This window comes from Poecilia latipinna, unplaced genomic scaffold (assembly GCF_001443285.1).
Source record: "Poecilia latipinna isolate Pla-1442-1.1 unplaced genomic scaffold, P_latipinna-1.0 Scaffold241, whole genome shotgun sequence".
NCBI lineage: Eukaryota > Metazoa > Chordata > Actinopteri > Cyprinodontiformes > Poeciliidae > Poecilia > Poecilia latipinna.
In genome coordinates this window covers 317,182-330,956 of record NW_015112857.1, presented here as the reverse complement: position 1 = coordinate 330,956, position 13,775 = coordinate 317,182, and the positions used below count along the sequence as shown (strand labels likewise).

The 13,775-nt window shown below is 37.1% G+C and overlaps 1 protein-coding gene across 2 annotated transcripts in view; it reads right to left on the bottom strand.

Moving 5' to 3' along the window:
- Nucleotides 1–12,330, bottom strand: part of LOC106947446 (protocadherin-15-like) — a 116,653-nt gene extending 104,323 nt beyond the window's left edge. The window contains exons 1-2 of one of the 2 annotated variants that reach the window (XM_015032440.1): nucleotides 11,842–12,330; nucleotides 10,739–10,829 (exon numbers count right to left, since the gene is read on the bottom strand). The gene's annotated coding sequence lies outside the window, so the exon portion shown is untranslated. The remainder of the gene's footprint in view (nucleotides 1–10,738; nucleotides 10,830–11,841) is intronic. The other variant, XM_015032441.1, reaches the window with a different exon arrangement.
- Between the last annotated feature and the right edge of the window lie 1,445 nt (nucleotides 12,331–13,775).

Here is a 13,775-nt window from a genome sequence, read left to right as displayed (position 1 = left end):
GACTACAGGATGATGCCACACCTAAAACTACAGTATTTTCCACACTATAAGGCGCACCGCATTATAAGGCGCGTATATTGTAGCGAATAGACGCTACAGTAGAGGCAGGAGTTACGTTATGCATCCACTAGATGGAGCTGCACTAAAAAGGAATGTCAACAAAACAGTCCGACTCCGGTCGGCAAGGAGAGCCTTCCGACTGGGCCGGGGCGTGGCCGGACGATAGTGACCCTTCTTCATTCGTGCACAGCATGTTCGTGGAGAACGTGGTGCTAAATGACCTGCAGACCTTTGTCTTAAGGACAAAGTGAAATATCTGAGTTTATCTGAGTCCGTTAAAACCACAACCTTAAGGTTCCCCACTGCCGATTATCACTGCAACGACAGCTCCTGCAAGCTCACAGCCCACCCACGTTTCTGCTCATAATACAGCAACATAACCACAATATCTCAGCATGCAACTAAATATATCATACTTTATCGCAAACTAACTATTAAATCCTTGATGAATAAATATTATGCAAACAATCTTAGTACTAGTAAAACTCAACATTAATCTAAATTGCATCCTCGCTTTGCTGCTTCAGATTGATGTAACCATACCTACTTTGCAGTTTGCGCTGTACATAACATTACTGAGCCAGCCTTGACTCCACTTTGTCGTCTGCACTTTTCAGAAACAATTTCACTTTAGCTGTCTAAATACACAGTTATCTATGCTGTCTGGAAGTGATTCAGACACTGCAGTTACAGTAATCATCTATAACATCAGGAAAAGATGTGTCACCTGATACTTTACTTACAGAAAGTGAACTAGCTTGTGAAAATGTCACTCCAACGTCTAAAACGTTCTCGACACTAATGATTTATCCATGTAAGTAAGTCACGGTGAGAAACAGGAGTCCTTTGAAGGGAGAATTAGAGTTTCATATGTGTACATAAAGCTTTTGTGAAATGATTACTTTGTTGTTTAAATAAATTACAAGAGTTCTTTCTTTAAGCCGTGTTCTATAGAAGTAATATTACTTCAAATTAACTAGTATAGTTATGATGAAACCTCATGAATCGTATGCTAAATTTCTCACTTAGTTCTACTTATAAGTTTTCTGTGTGGGTATCGATCTGAGCACTGACTTAAGTGGTCTTCAGAGAAACAACTTGGAGGGAGAAACCATGTCTGTGGTGGCTTGTTTTTGCTAAGTGCTCTTTAGCACTGATCTGTGTGTAAAAGTCTAAAAAGTTCATCTGTAGGGTGTGCAGGGTCTGCAGAGACTTTCGGTACCCTTTTTCTGATCGCAGACCTGTAGAAGTCTAACATGAAGGGAAGGTCGGCCCTGCAGATCAGATTATTAGTTGCAGTCTGGTCCTGTCTTGTTTTGTGGACGAACCAAGCAGTGTAGTGATGAACAAACACAGGACAGACCGAGTAATTGGGAGTAGAGTAGTAGGGGAGGGATTAGAGTCCCGGCTGGGCCTTTTTCCAAACAGTATCTTAACACAAATCCTGCAGCAGGCAAATGAAACCCACATTTGATTTAATTTATTTATTTGTTTTTGCCCGAATCCAAACCATTTTCGATTTTTTTTATTTTTATGGCAGTCTGAATGGCCCAATAATGATCTTTTCAACTCATCTGATTTGTGTCCATTTTATGTGTGGTAATAAGTCAGATTCATAACAAATACTTTTCAAAGTGTCTACAGTCTGAACATTTTATTTGATTTTTACTTAAGTGACGTAAGCAACGCATCATAATTCTGCACTAGAAGAATCCAGATGAATCTGGACGTAAACAACGGTGCTGTAATGCTGAAAAATCCAATGTGCATCTTCCTCAGAGATCTTACGTCAAGGCAGGGGTCTAAAGAGAGGAGGGCTGTCGGTGTGTGGGGAGCTTTGGTGAAATGAGAAACGTGGAGGGGTGGGGGGGTCGGTGTGAACAGCTCACTTTGAAACCTGAGGTCAGCAGTAGGTCATCTGGTATTCGAAAACTCTTGGATTTTTGTGATATTATAGCTACACATAACGCTTTCCCCACTCATTTTGAACGTTACCTTTCTGAAAATACCAACAAAACATTACTTATAACAACATATCTATCAATTAGTTTTAATAACTACAAGATTAATATCTGACAAGTCGACAGTTCTGATTTATGAACATATGCTAAAGAACAGAGAGCTCTACTCAAACATTTTAGAAGTCTTGGATAAAAGGTATAGAAAAAAACAACAACAACCAATAAATCATTCATGAACAACTTTTTACATCTATATCCACTTTAAATACTGTCACATCTTCTGTAAATGTCTAACCATCCTCCGCTTAATTAATCAAATTGCACACAGTCAATAAATAATAGATCTGTTTACTGCAAAAATGCTTTACCTTTAATGATGCTAGTTTCGTCCAAGTGTTGAAGTGTTATACCTTTTCATAAAATTACTCTGTTGGCAAGGTTTGAATAATGCAGAATAAGTGTTGATAAGCTTTCTTCACGATGTTCAAGGTGCATATATGCTAAATAAGCTTTTTTAAAGGTTAACCATGATACACAACATTCCGTCAGTGTAGAGAGGACTATAAAGGGTTTTAGTTAGTATCCATCTTTAGCAGCTGTTGATGTAATATTTTATTATTTCATCAGGTAATAAAAGATTATTAACTTGCATTAAGGTTTTTAAAGTGTTTAATGAAGAGACTGCAATGGAGAGGATGTATCAAGGCAAGGTCACACAGAAGCCAAATTGCAACAAAGAGTCTATATGCATGCATGGGTTTGTACAGGATATTAGAAAAACATTAGAACTGTAAAAGCGGAGCACATTTAACTGATATTAAGAAAATTAACAGCTTTCCTGATACAACTTTGCTGTGCAGTGTATTTGTAGAGGAGTAGCCTGTCAGTAAATGGAGGACACCTTCAGCAGCCATGAAAAAGGGCTCATCCACAGAGACAAGCAGATGAATCTGCTCACTGGATAAACTGTCAAATATGATCAATGATTTACTTTTTAATTGGATGGTTTTTCCATGCTCTGTTTGGTAATGGTGGGAAAATAGAGAAAAAAAAAATGCTGCAATTAAAAACTGACATGAGCACCACTGTAAGTTTCAGCGAATTTACTTGCATTGCCAGGTTTGTATGGCTGCTGTACAGCTCTACCGAGTTGTAATAAAACCTCCCACACTTTTATTCCCCGAGTTCAGGGTTTCATAAACGAATCCGTCTAAACGATACAGCCTCCATAACCCGAGAGGTCAACATGTTAATCTGGAAAAAAATGATGTAATCATCCATTTGAATACATGTATCCTATACATAACATACACTTAGAAGAGATAATCCATTTGTATGCCACAATGGAAAGCAAATGGTTCCAGATAAACATTTTTGCAACAACCTAAAAATTAGTCTGAGATACAGACATCTGGAAACATCAAACTAAATACTGGAAAGGTTTCCAGACATCCCAGTAAAATGGGATTTATTCACACAGGTGACTGACGTGCTGTCACATTAAGAGGCCAACACCAAATGACATGCACGCAAATGAAATGCCTTCATGCAAGTGAGAAGATAATAAAAGAACTAGCTCGACACAACATATTTTTACAGGTTTTATAGAACCTGTTAAACATGTAAAATATGTTTTATGCATGTTATACACATTAAATATTGTGAGCAGAACTGAAGGTATTCAAGGTAAATTGAATTTCTTGTCAAGCAAATTGGAATGAAGTAGCAAGTGTGCACTCTGCTTTAACTTTGCAAGGTTTTAATGTTTTAATTAGATGTTGAGTAGGAGATAGTGTGACCACAGTGGAAGGTAGGGATGACAAGACGTTCATCTTAAACCAAATTGTCTTAGCAGTCATGCATAAAAGAAAAATTTTTTGTGACTGAAAAAATTTTGCAGTACAACATTACTGGCTTGATATGCTTTATATGATTAAGACATTTTGATGTTAATGTGGGCTTCTGTGATTCCACAGTTACATTTTTGTGTTACGTAAAGTCATTGTTAATTTTAAAAATGATTATTTTGTGCCTCATTACCCCTGGGCCAAGTGTCAGAAAGCTGGTTAAGTGGGTTTCGGAAAGCCAGATAGCCATTATGCTGAGTAAATTTACTATCGCAACTCGCTTTTGATAAAAGCTATTCCGTTCCTCAACTATGTAATCGGTATCGAGCACAACTAGCTTAGTATTAGGTCAATTTTATTGTATAATGGAGCTTTGTAGACAAAAGCCCTGCCACTGTTGCAGAATAGATCATTGTGGATTGAATATTTAGAAATAGCTAGCTATATGAAAATCGTGGACAGTCCTGCGGTACTTTAGTGGGGTTCCCTATTGACTCACACAACTCCACAGATGTGCAGGTATTGGTGAAAGCAATAATGTAGACGGTATCACATTTTGACATGCCAAGAAAAATATATTTATATTTTTGGGTGTCCAAGCTACACCTGATTATTTGCCTGAATTTTATTTGTTCAAGCAAATAAAATAATCTTCCTTTTCTGACGTTAATAAGTGTACCGTAAAGAATATTACACATTTTCTGCTAAATCATACTCACGCAAATAACTTGCTCTCTACTTGTTATAGTACCACAGAAACATTATTGCCTTTCTTGTTAAATATGTTTTGATATTCCCCTGATGCCGTCATTATTAAAACTTCTAATTCCATTGGTGAGAAATGCGTACTTTCAGGCTTCTGTTTTTTCCCCTCCCGTTGCCATGGTGAATTGCGTTATCTGTTATTGTGCGACAGTTTTTGCAATGCTATTGCATTGCAAAAACAGTGTGTTCCTGTGTTCCCAACACAGGAACACACTGTGTTGTGTTCCTGGGACTCGGAGGTTATTTAAACCTGTTTGTTTCATTGATGAAGGCTGGCGATGATGATGATGATGATGATGATGATGATGATGATGATGATGATGATGATGTGGATGGTGTTTTGGATCAGCGTTGCATAAATAAACTTCTGAAAAGGTCATCTTGACTCTTTCGTTCTTTCAATGAATGTCTCCCACCAAGGTTGTTCAACCAAGCAAACAAGCCAGTTCAGATTCAGTCCTTTTACCTTCTTCTTTCTATGGCTATCTTCCTTTTGGCTGCAGAGATAAAGCTCAAGATGAAGAGGTTTTATGGGGCGTTTCTGCATTAGTTTTTCTCCCCTGATAATGGCTCTGCTAGGGAGACAGGGCGGTTCGGATCAACCCTGAACTACAGCTGGAGCATTGGTGAGAGGATGATAAAAATCCCCAGGATTTTTATTTCAGTCATCCCCTCCTGCTTGTCATATTTCCTGTTAACTTTGAAATACATGACAGGAGTTCTGCATCTTCCTTTGCAAACAAAACATTTAAAGCCAGCCGTCCATGCTGAGCGCAAATGGCTAATAAAGAGTTTACATTTCTATTTGGAAATATTTAATTCGCGGAGGCAAAGGCTTTTGCTTTAGCATCTCCTCAAATATGGAGGAAAGAGAGATGCTCTCATTGTAGCCCTTTTTTTTTAAGTGTATTTAAATAGTAAAATTAAAATAGTTTTCAGAATTTATGTTCTGACATACAAATTAAAGTGACTGCAACTGCAAATCCATATCCCACATTGCCATCCAGACAACCCATGCTTAGGGCCTGATCTTAAAAGATTCCCAAATAAGGAGCACCAAGTTTCTTGACCCGTTAAAACTACAGGCTGTTCTTTAACAGCGCAGTAAATCAACATCATCACTCACAACTTCTCCTTCTGTTTGCTGATTGGCCCGGTCAAAAGTCTGCTGGAAACAATCTAATTCAAGTGGAAATAGTCCGGTCTATGCTTGGAAGCAAGACTTTTTTTCTTTTTTCAAACTGACACATGAAACATTTGTGTAAATTGGCATCATTCCACATCCAAAACATCTGGATATAAAATCATTAAGGGCTGAAATGATCAGCATGGTGCAGCACACCAACAAAACTCTTTTGGTAAGTATTCAACATCATGGCCTTCGATTGCCTGCGTCCTATGATTCGTTTACTTATGTCTTCGATAAAGTTGAACTGAACTAAATCTTCAGAGCAGTAATGTCTATGAAGATGTCAATACAATCTTGTTTCTCTGAAAACCAGAAGAGAGAATGATTTGGGGTAGAAATAATCAAATGCTGCGAGTCTGCCTGATTAATAATTGCAGATTAAAACTAAAAATATTGCCCCTGCTTTAAAATATGCAGTGCCTTCAGCAGAATACAGATTTCTTTTTTTTTTTGTTTTTTTTTTTTACCAGTCTCAATGCTTCATGTTTGAGTGTGTTAAAGTCTGTATGCAATCACTTGGGGGTTTCAGTTGAGTGCTGGCAGGTTGACAGTCTGTGAGCATGAGGACTGCACTGACTCTGCAATCCCTATTCTCGCCACATCCAACAACAGAGATCCTGTCCAGGAGTTTGAATCCAAATATATCAACCAAACAGCAATCATCAAAACCAGCAAACTTTATTTTGGATATATATTTCACAATCATTCATCACCTTAAGTAAATGAAATGTTTAGACAGGTCTTTATATGCGCAGCCCTGCATCGCTTAGCCAGTGACCATGACTGTGTCCAAATTCTGCTCTTTCTTAAAACGAACAGAGAGAAATAGTGCAAAGCAATTAATAGAATGAAATGAATTTGCAGTAGATCTGTCACAGCAGCTGTAAGATTCTCGCATCATATGACCTTTTCAAGGAGCTGCTAGGTTCCTTTTCTTTTCCTACTTTAGCTTACTAACAAAATAAATGTTCTGAATTTTCTACTCTCGCTCAGATTAAACTCATATCGTGAAGCTGTGTTTGCTTTGTTCCAATGAGAATTTTCTTCCCATCCATCTGGCAACAACCTTCAAGGAAGCAAAAAAAAAAAAAACGAGATCTGACATGACTTCTGCAAAGTGGGAAGCTGTGACCTGCACGCTTATTGTGCACAGCTCATGTCTTCAATATTCCACTTTGAGACGACTGCAGCCATCAAAAAACAAATTAAACACACAGCCAACAAAAGAAAGTGCATATTTTATGATAAACTTGTAATTCATTTGAAATGAATTTAATGAGATTATGCTGAATAACAGGAAGGTAGTCCCATCTTTTTTTTTTTTTCCTCCTGTATTTTTGCATATCTGGGCTTGTGATTTCTTACAAAAATAAATTATCCTTTATACTAATTGAAAACTTGCGGAATGCTCTCATCATAACTTTAACAATAGCAAGAATAAAATCAAACACACTGTGTGTTTATGCCAAACTGTAAGCAATACATTTAAAAAAATATGGACTTTTGTCCCAAATGATATGTTCATGCTGAAGGGATTGAACTTTAGCAGTGTAAATAATCATGACATAATTAATCACGACATAATTAATATACATGTATTTCTTGTTTTACTTATTTCTGCTTTCTGCTTCTAGCAATTATTTATTATTATTCTATCTGCTTTAATTATTTTACGTGTTGAAGATATAACCAAAGTTACACTTTTTTGTCTTTCGTTATTCAATTCCTGTTGTCTGCAAATAAGTCTTATACACAATATGAGTTTATGTTTGATATTCATCTGATAACGTCAATGCTGAATTAAACTAATACTAAAGATTCGTTATTAGTACTACTTTAGTAACCTTAAATACAGAATATTCATTTAAAGCCACTCTGGTGTTTTTTGTTGTTGTTTTTTTTTACAAGGTAGTCACTATAACATTACTTTGGTTGAAAATCTGGTTTGGTCGGAGTCATGGCTGCTCTTGCATCATATTTAGCTCCAAAAAAGAGCTAGATTCTTGATACACTAAAAATAGAAAGCTTACGGAGAGGTTTCTGTATTTTTTTAAAATGGTTTTGACTTATATATTAAAAAAAAAACATAAATATTGTCCAGGTTGATCCTTTTGTGGAAGGAAAACTGATCGATTCCTCGCTCCTTCAATGCAAACGATAAGACTAAAAACGACATAGCTGTTTTTTTGTTGTTTTTTTCCCCCTTAATCAAAGCATGTGGCCGTCCTCTCTAGTAAGAGGACCTAAACAAAAAAATAAATAATAGCTCATCTACCATCTCTAATCATTAGCATCACTTTAGGTCATTAACAACATGTATCATTTTGCAAATGATTAAACTGTCAAATAATTAATGGCCTTCAACAGTGGGTCAAACCCACAACTCAGCACTGCTGTGTTAAATTAACCCAAAGCTGGACTGACCCAAATTGCGGTCAAGATGCATCGCTCCTGTGGGTTATTTAAAGCCCAGCTGTTTTTAGTGTGCACTGTAATATGAAAAAAAAAAACAACAACAAAAAAAAACACAAATTAATTTGTTTAAAAGAAACACATTTGAATTTTTTATATCTTCTTCAGTATCAACACATTCCATGGTGTTCCCAAAACAAAGCCTCTTTATAAGTGGTAAACACTTTAGCCAGACTGTGAATTGTTTTGCAGTGATTCTAGCAAAAAAAGTCTATTTATTTTATTGTACTGCACACAGAGTCGTATGTATTTTAAAAACACATTATTATGTACCATTTTGTTTCACTTGTAGTAAAAGTGTTTATCCTATTACACATACGGAGGGAAAAATCATTTCTTTCACTGGACCAAAAAGTCATTTTCAGTGGTAAATCTACTACCACTCAGTGGTGAAGTAATGGGCCATGACTGTCTGCATTTACACACTTCTGTCGACCAACTTTGTTCAACACGCACCAAAAACACATTTCTCATCTTATGGAGAGTACGGCATACGGAGATGCTGATGGCTTAAAAAGGGACAAAGGAGACGATTAAAAAGGTTTGGGATTCATGCGAAGCAAAGCAAAGTACTGGGTGAATGGAGCACTTTTAAATTTTTATTTCGGTTTAGCCGAGGTTTTCCCATTAACTTCAAAGCATCGGGGAAGTAATTTTCACTCTTGGTTTATTCATTTTTTCGAAGTTAACCTTATTCTGTTCATTAAAGGTTCCTCCCTACACATCCCCTTGCTTGCACTTGACATGTTTAGTGTTCTCCGTTAGATTTGATTCATTAAATATTTTCACGTAAAAGGTCAAAGTAAAAAAAAAAAAAAAAAAAAAACTGCATGTACTAGGAACCACAGGAGCCATTAGAAAAAACAAAAATAATCGGATATGGCGGCTTCTACAAGACTTTTGCTTGTATCTCGGTCTTCTCTGTGCCGCAGCACAGGAAAACTCACAAGCCATGCCATGACAAAAACATGCACCAAATGAATCTACCTCAGACTAAACTGCCAAAACGTTTTCAGACAAAAAGTAAGAAAACATACAGCAAATTTAAGCCCATCTGTCAAGCTCCCGCTGTCAATTATATACAATTACAGCTGAAAAAGTGTTACATTTTCCCTGAGGTATGGTTTAGTAATTTTCTTTAACGGGAGGCAGGGAGGTGGTGCTAAGTAAAATCAACTTTTTGAGCTTTATATGATGTTATAATGTTATTCCCTCTTCAAAATCATACCCAGAGTGTTGCTTTGAGTCTTTGATGCATATTTGAAGAGTCCTTAAATCTTCAGTGTCAGTCATTCAGGGAAGCCCAAACACCTGCTCATAAAAAGCTCCACCTATTTACCCAAATAGCTCTGTCGGTTCCCAGCCGACCTTCCGCCCCAGAAAGCACCACTCCCCACCCCTCCCCTACACAGCTCCATATATAGCATGTGTATTTTCATAAACTACAAAGGAAAAGAAAAATAATTCATATTGACAACATTTTAGTGCTATTTTAAATATGGAAATAAAATTGAAGGCAAACGGAACAGAGGACAAAAGTGGACATGCGTCAGCTGTTGATAACTTTGTGCCAGCTAAAACATAATCAATTGTGCAGTAATTGTCAAATAAGAGCCTTAGTGGCTTTAGTGAAATCCAAGTGGTGATGTTTCTTTGAGCAGACAGTGCATTTCATATAATTACAGGTAAAACTGTGTTTAGAATTCAACCTCAGCTTTCAACCTACTTTTTAAAATCACAGCAAACCAAAAAATGTCTCTGTCGTTCAAAAATAGTCTTACAAATCACAATCAACAAACGCAAGGACTGCACAAATCACATCTTCATTTTATGAAGATGTATGACTTAAATGTACAACTTACATCTATAACTTAGGATGAAGAAGAAAAGTACACTTTCAGTAATACACTGCAATGCGTTTAATTTTTTTCAGCTGTTTTGATTCATGTACGTAATTTTACGTGGGCAAACAATGAATCGGAATTCATTTATTTATTAGTTTTCACGTTTATTTATTTACATGCTGGCTTTTAACCCTTTTCTAAAGACTATCCCACTGAGTGAGCCACGACAATGGGCTGCCCATGGAGCGGGACTCAGGCAGAATATAAATGGACTCTGACTGGCCTGAGCCACGCTGCTCTTCATCTCTCATTTCCCAAATGTGTGCCTCTGGAAAGAACAGGCCAACCCTAGATTGAGGAAGACATCCTGCAGCAGGGCTTTTTAAATATTCCCCACACACTTCTAAACCGTTGCCCAAATGTTGGAAGCGGTAGTACACACACACACACATATATGTACAAAAATAAATAAATATATCATAAGTGAGAGCAGAGCAGAGAAAGCCAGATGTTAGGGGAGAAAACAAGAGGAAAGAATTTTAAACAGATCCCTCAAATATTATCTAATTGGATCATGTGGCTTTTCCCTGATTCACTCACTGTTAGCAGCACTGTGCACATGCTCCAGGAGACAACATCAGCATGACTGTGTCCAGCCAGATGAAAGCTTGCCAACCTCCAACAGCTTACCCTAACACAAATAAAGTCAAATTAGAATATGTGGCACACTGGGGCAATAATAATAATAATAATAATAATAATAATAATAATAAATTTAAGGGGCTCTAAAAAATTCAAACAGAGCTGATCTTATCAGTCTGAGCTGGTTGTGGGTTTAGATTCACAAAATCTTGCAGGTAAGTTAGGTGAATTATGTGTTTATTTTTTCTAGTCATACTGCTACTCGAAGCAGTTTTACGCATTCACTCAAATACACACAAATCCATACACTGATACGCAGATCGGTAGGTAACTTGGGTATAAATCTCCAGTGGGGCATGGAGATGTGGCTGGAGGAAGATGGAAACAAACCAGCAACTGTAAGAATAGTTATTGTAAGATAACTATTCTTCCCACTAAGACACAGTTAATCTGAATGCAATAATGTTTGCAATATGAACCACATGAAAAACCAACAGTTTACTAAATTTATACTTGTTTTTGTTTTGTTTTTTAAGTATAAAAGGACCATAGCGTGCAAATCAATCTGGCTAATGTCACATTTTCTTTACAGCATGATGTACATTTTTTTCTGAAAACATGACATTTGTTGCAGTGTGGACAGTTGAAAAATGATGCCACGTCCAAATCACGTTTGTTGGCGGGGACGGTGAATCTTCATATGAGTTGGTAACCCACCTCAGAGAAGAGGCAGCACAAAACATGAACTGCATAGCCACTCTGAACGTTCACACATTCTGCAAATTACACATATAGGGACGTGCAGAATCCAGTATGGATTCAGCTTCCCTGGATAAAGTTGCACTATGCTTTTTAAGAGTGAGCTCCACTGTTGCATCTGCAAGTTTTGCACAGGAATGCACTACCACAAACGTGTAGCTTGGACGAGCGAAAATATCCAACCACATTATCTTTTTTTTTTTTTTTTCCTTACTTAATTTCTCTATCCAGCACATCTTCATATAATAAAATTCACACAGCTTTAAGAAAACTAATCAGTGACTTAAATGATCCTCTCTTACCTTACGGGCGCAGCCGCTATATTCCAAGTCTTCAAAGGTCATTGCGCAAATTTTCAGAGGACAACACGCAGTAATAATGAGAAATATGTTTGACTGCACACGACCTAATCCCGTTCCCGGTGTCCTTCAGACGTCGTCAACCCAACATAATCTTCAATCCGAGGGGATCGCAGCTCTGGCTCTCACAAACTGTGATCTCCCCCCACTTTAAGCGTGCAGCTCACTTTCTCCTCCGCAGATGACAAAGTTGTCCCTGTTCATGTCTCTTTTTTGTTTTCTTTTCTCTTTTAAAAAGCAAAGGAGCCCAGTGACCAGATGTTAACGTTTTCCAGCGCAAATAAAAATAATAATAAACTACTGAGATATCGGTCCTTATATCTATTGCCCACTCTCCGTTGCTGATGGGTGGCAAATCCGACTACCCGCTAAATGGATCCATACATCATCCAGCGGCGATGTGGAGACGGTCAGAGACACAAAACGAAATCTCCCGGTGTATTAATCGATAGCTTGGGCTGGCTGGACACCCACCACCTCATTTCTTGCGCTTTGGCGCCACCCAAAGTTAAACCGAAGCTTGGGATTTCCATCATGATTTATGCTAAATTTATCACCTCCCAATTGATAAATGTGGCTCTTTTTTTATTTTTATGGATTTGGGGTTTTATTTCAAGTTACAGGTCAACATTACATCATGGCAGTTTTATTTTGAATCAAATTCTATAGAAATGTTATCATTTTTACTCTCACACTTTGCTTTTCTGCCACCCCACAGCTGCTTCGTCGCCTTTATTTTTATTTTTTTATTTTGCAAAGTTCTTCTGTCATCTTCAGACTTCAGATCTTCTTCTTCTTCTTCCGATCATTTGTTACTCCGATTTCTAATTTTCACTTAAGTAAAGTCCGGTTTTCTCTTCTCCTAGTAAGTTCTTGCTAAATGTATTTTTTATGAACTGATCACCAGCAAAATGCTTTTCCCCCCCTTTTTGTTGTTGTTGTTGTTGTTGTTGTTAACTGGCTTTACATCAAGCAAAGTTCAGTGGCTTATGATGTATTTTAACATAATACACTGCAATGCAAAACTATTTATATTTATTGAATATTCTGCTGAAGATCTGATGTTGTTGCCATCCTTCAGGTCTTCTGGTTCCGGCCTGCTCTGCATCCCAAGAACTCAATATGAAGAAGACACATTCAGCTTCTATAGCACCACAAATCTGGAACAAACTTTCAGAAAACTGCAGCTGAAACACTGAATTCCTTTAAATCAAGGCTAAAACTCCACCTGTTTGGAGTGTCTTTTGAACCATGATAGATGAAGCATTGAGCAACTTATTTGTGTATTGATGATTTTGATGGTGGCAGTTCTCATTTGTTGACTGTATGTTGTTTTAATGACGACCTATTCTTGTGTTTTTATGACGTAAAGCACTTTGAACTGCATTGTTGCTGAATTGTGCTATACAAATAAGTCATGTTACAACAATAGACTTAAATGCTGAATTGTAAAGTGGAAGGAAAACAGCACATAGTGTTCAGATTTCATAAGAGCAAATGTCTGAAAAGAGTGGATTTTGCATTTATTTTCATTTCCCCTTAAAACTTTGCAGAATTGTCTTTTTTGTTTAATTAGATCTGCTACTATTCTAGGATATCTTTCCCAGACTGAACTTTTATCCCACTTTTCTTTGCAAAACAGTAAATAATACATAAATAATTGTAAAGTCTTAATTGGAACTGAGTCTGAACTGGGCCATTCTGACAGATGAATATACTTTGATGTTAATCATGCTGTTGTAGCTCAAGGCTGTATGTTTAGTCTTTGGCACTCTAATAAACTTTGGCACTCTAATAAACTTTGGCACTCTAATAAACTTTTCAGCCTCTAACAAACCCTCTTCCAGAATTGCCCTGTATTTAGCTCCATACATTTG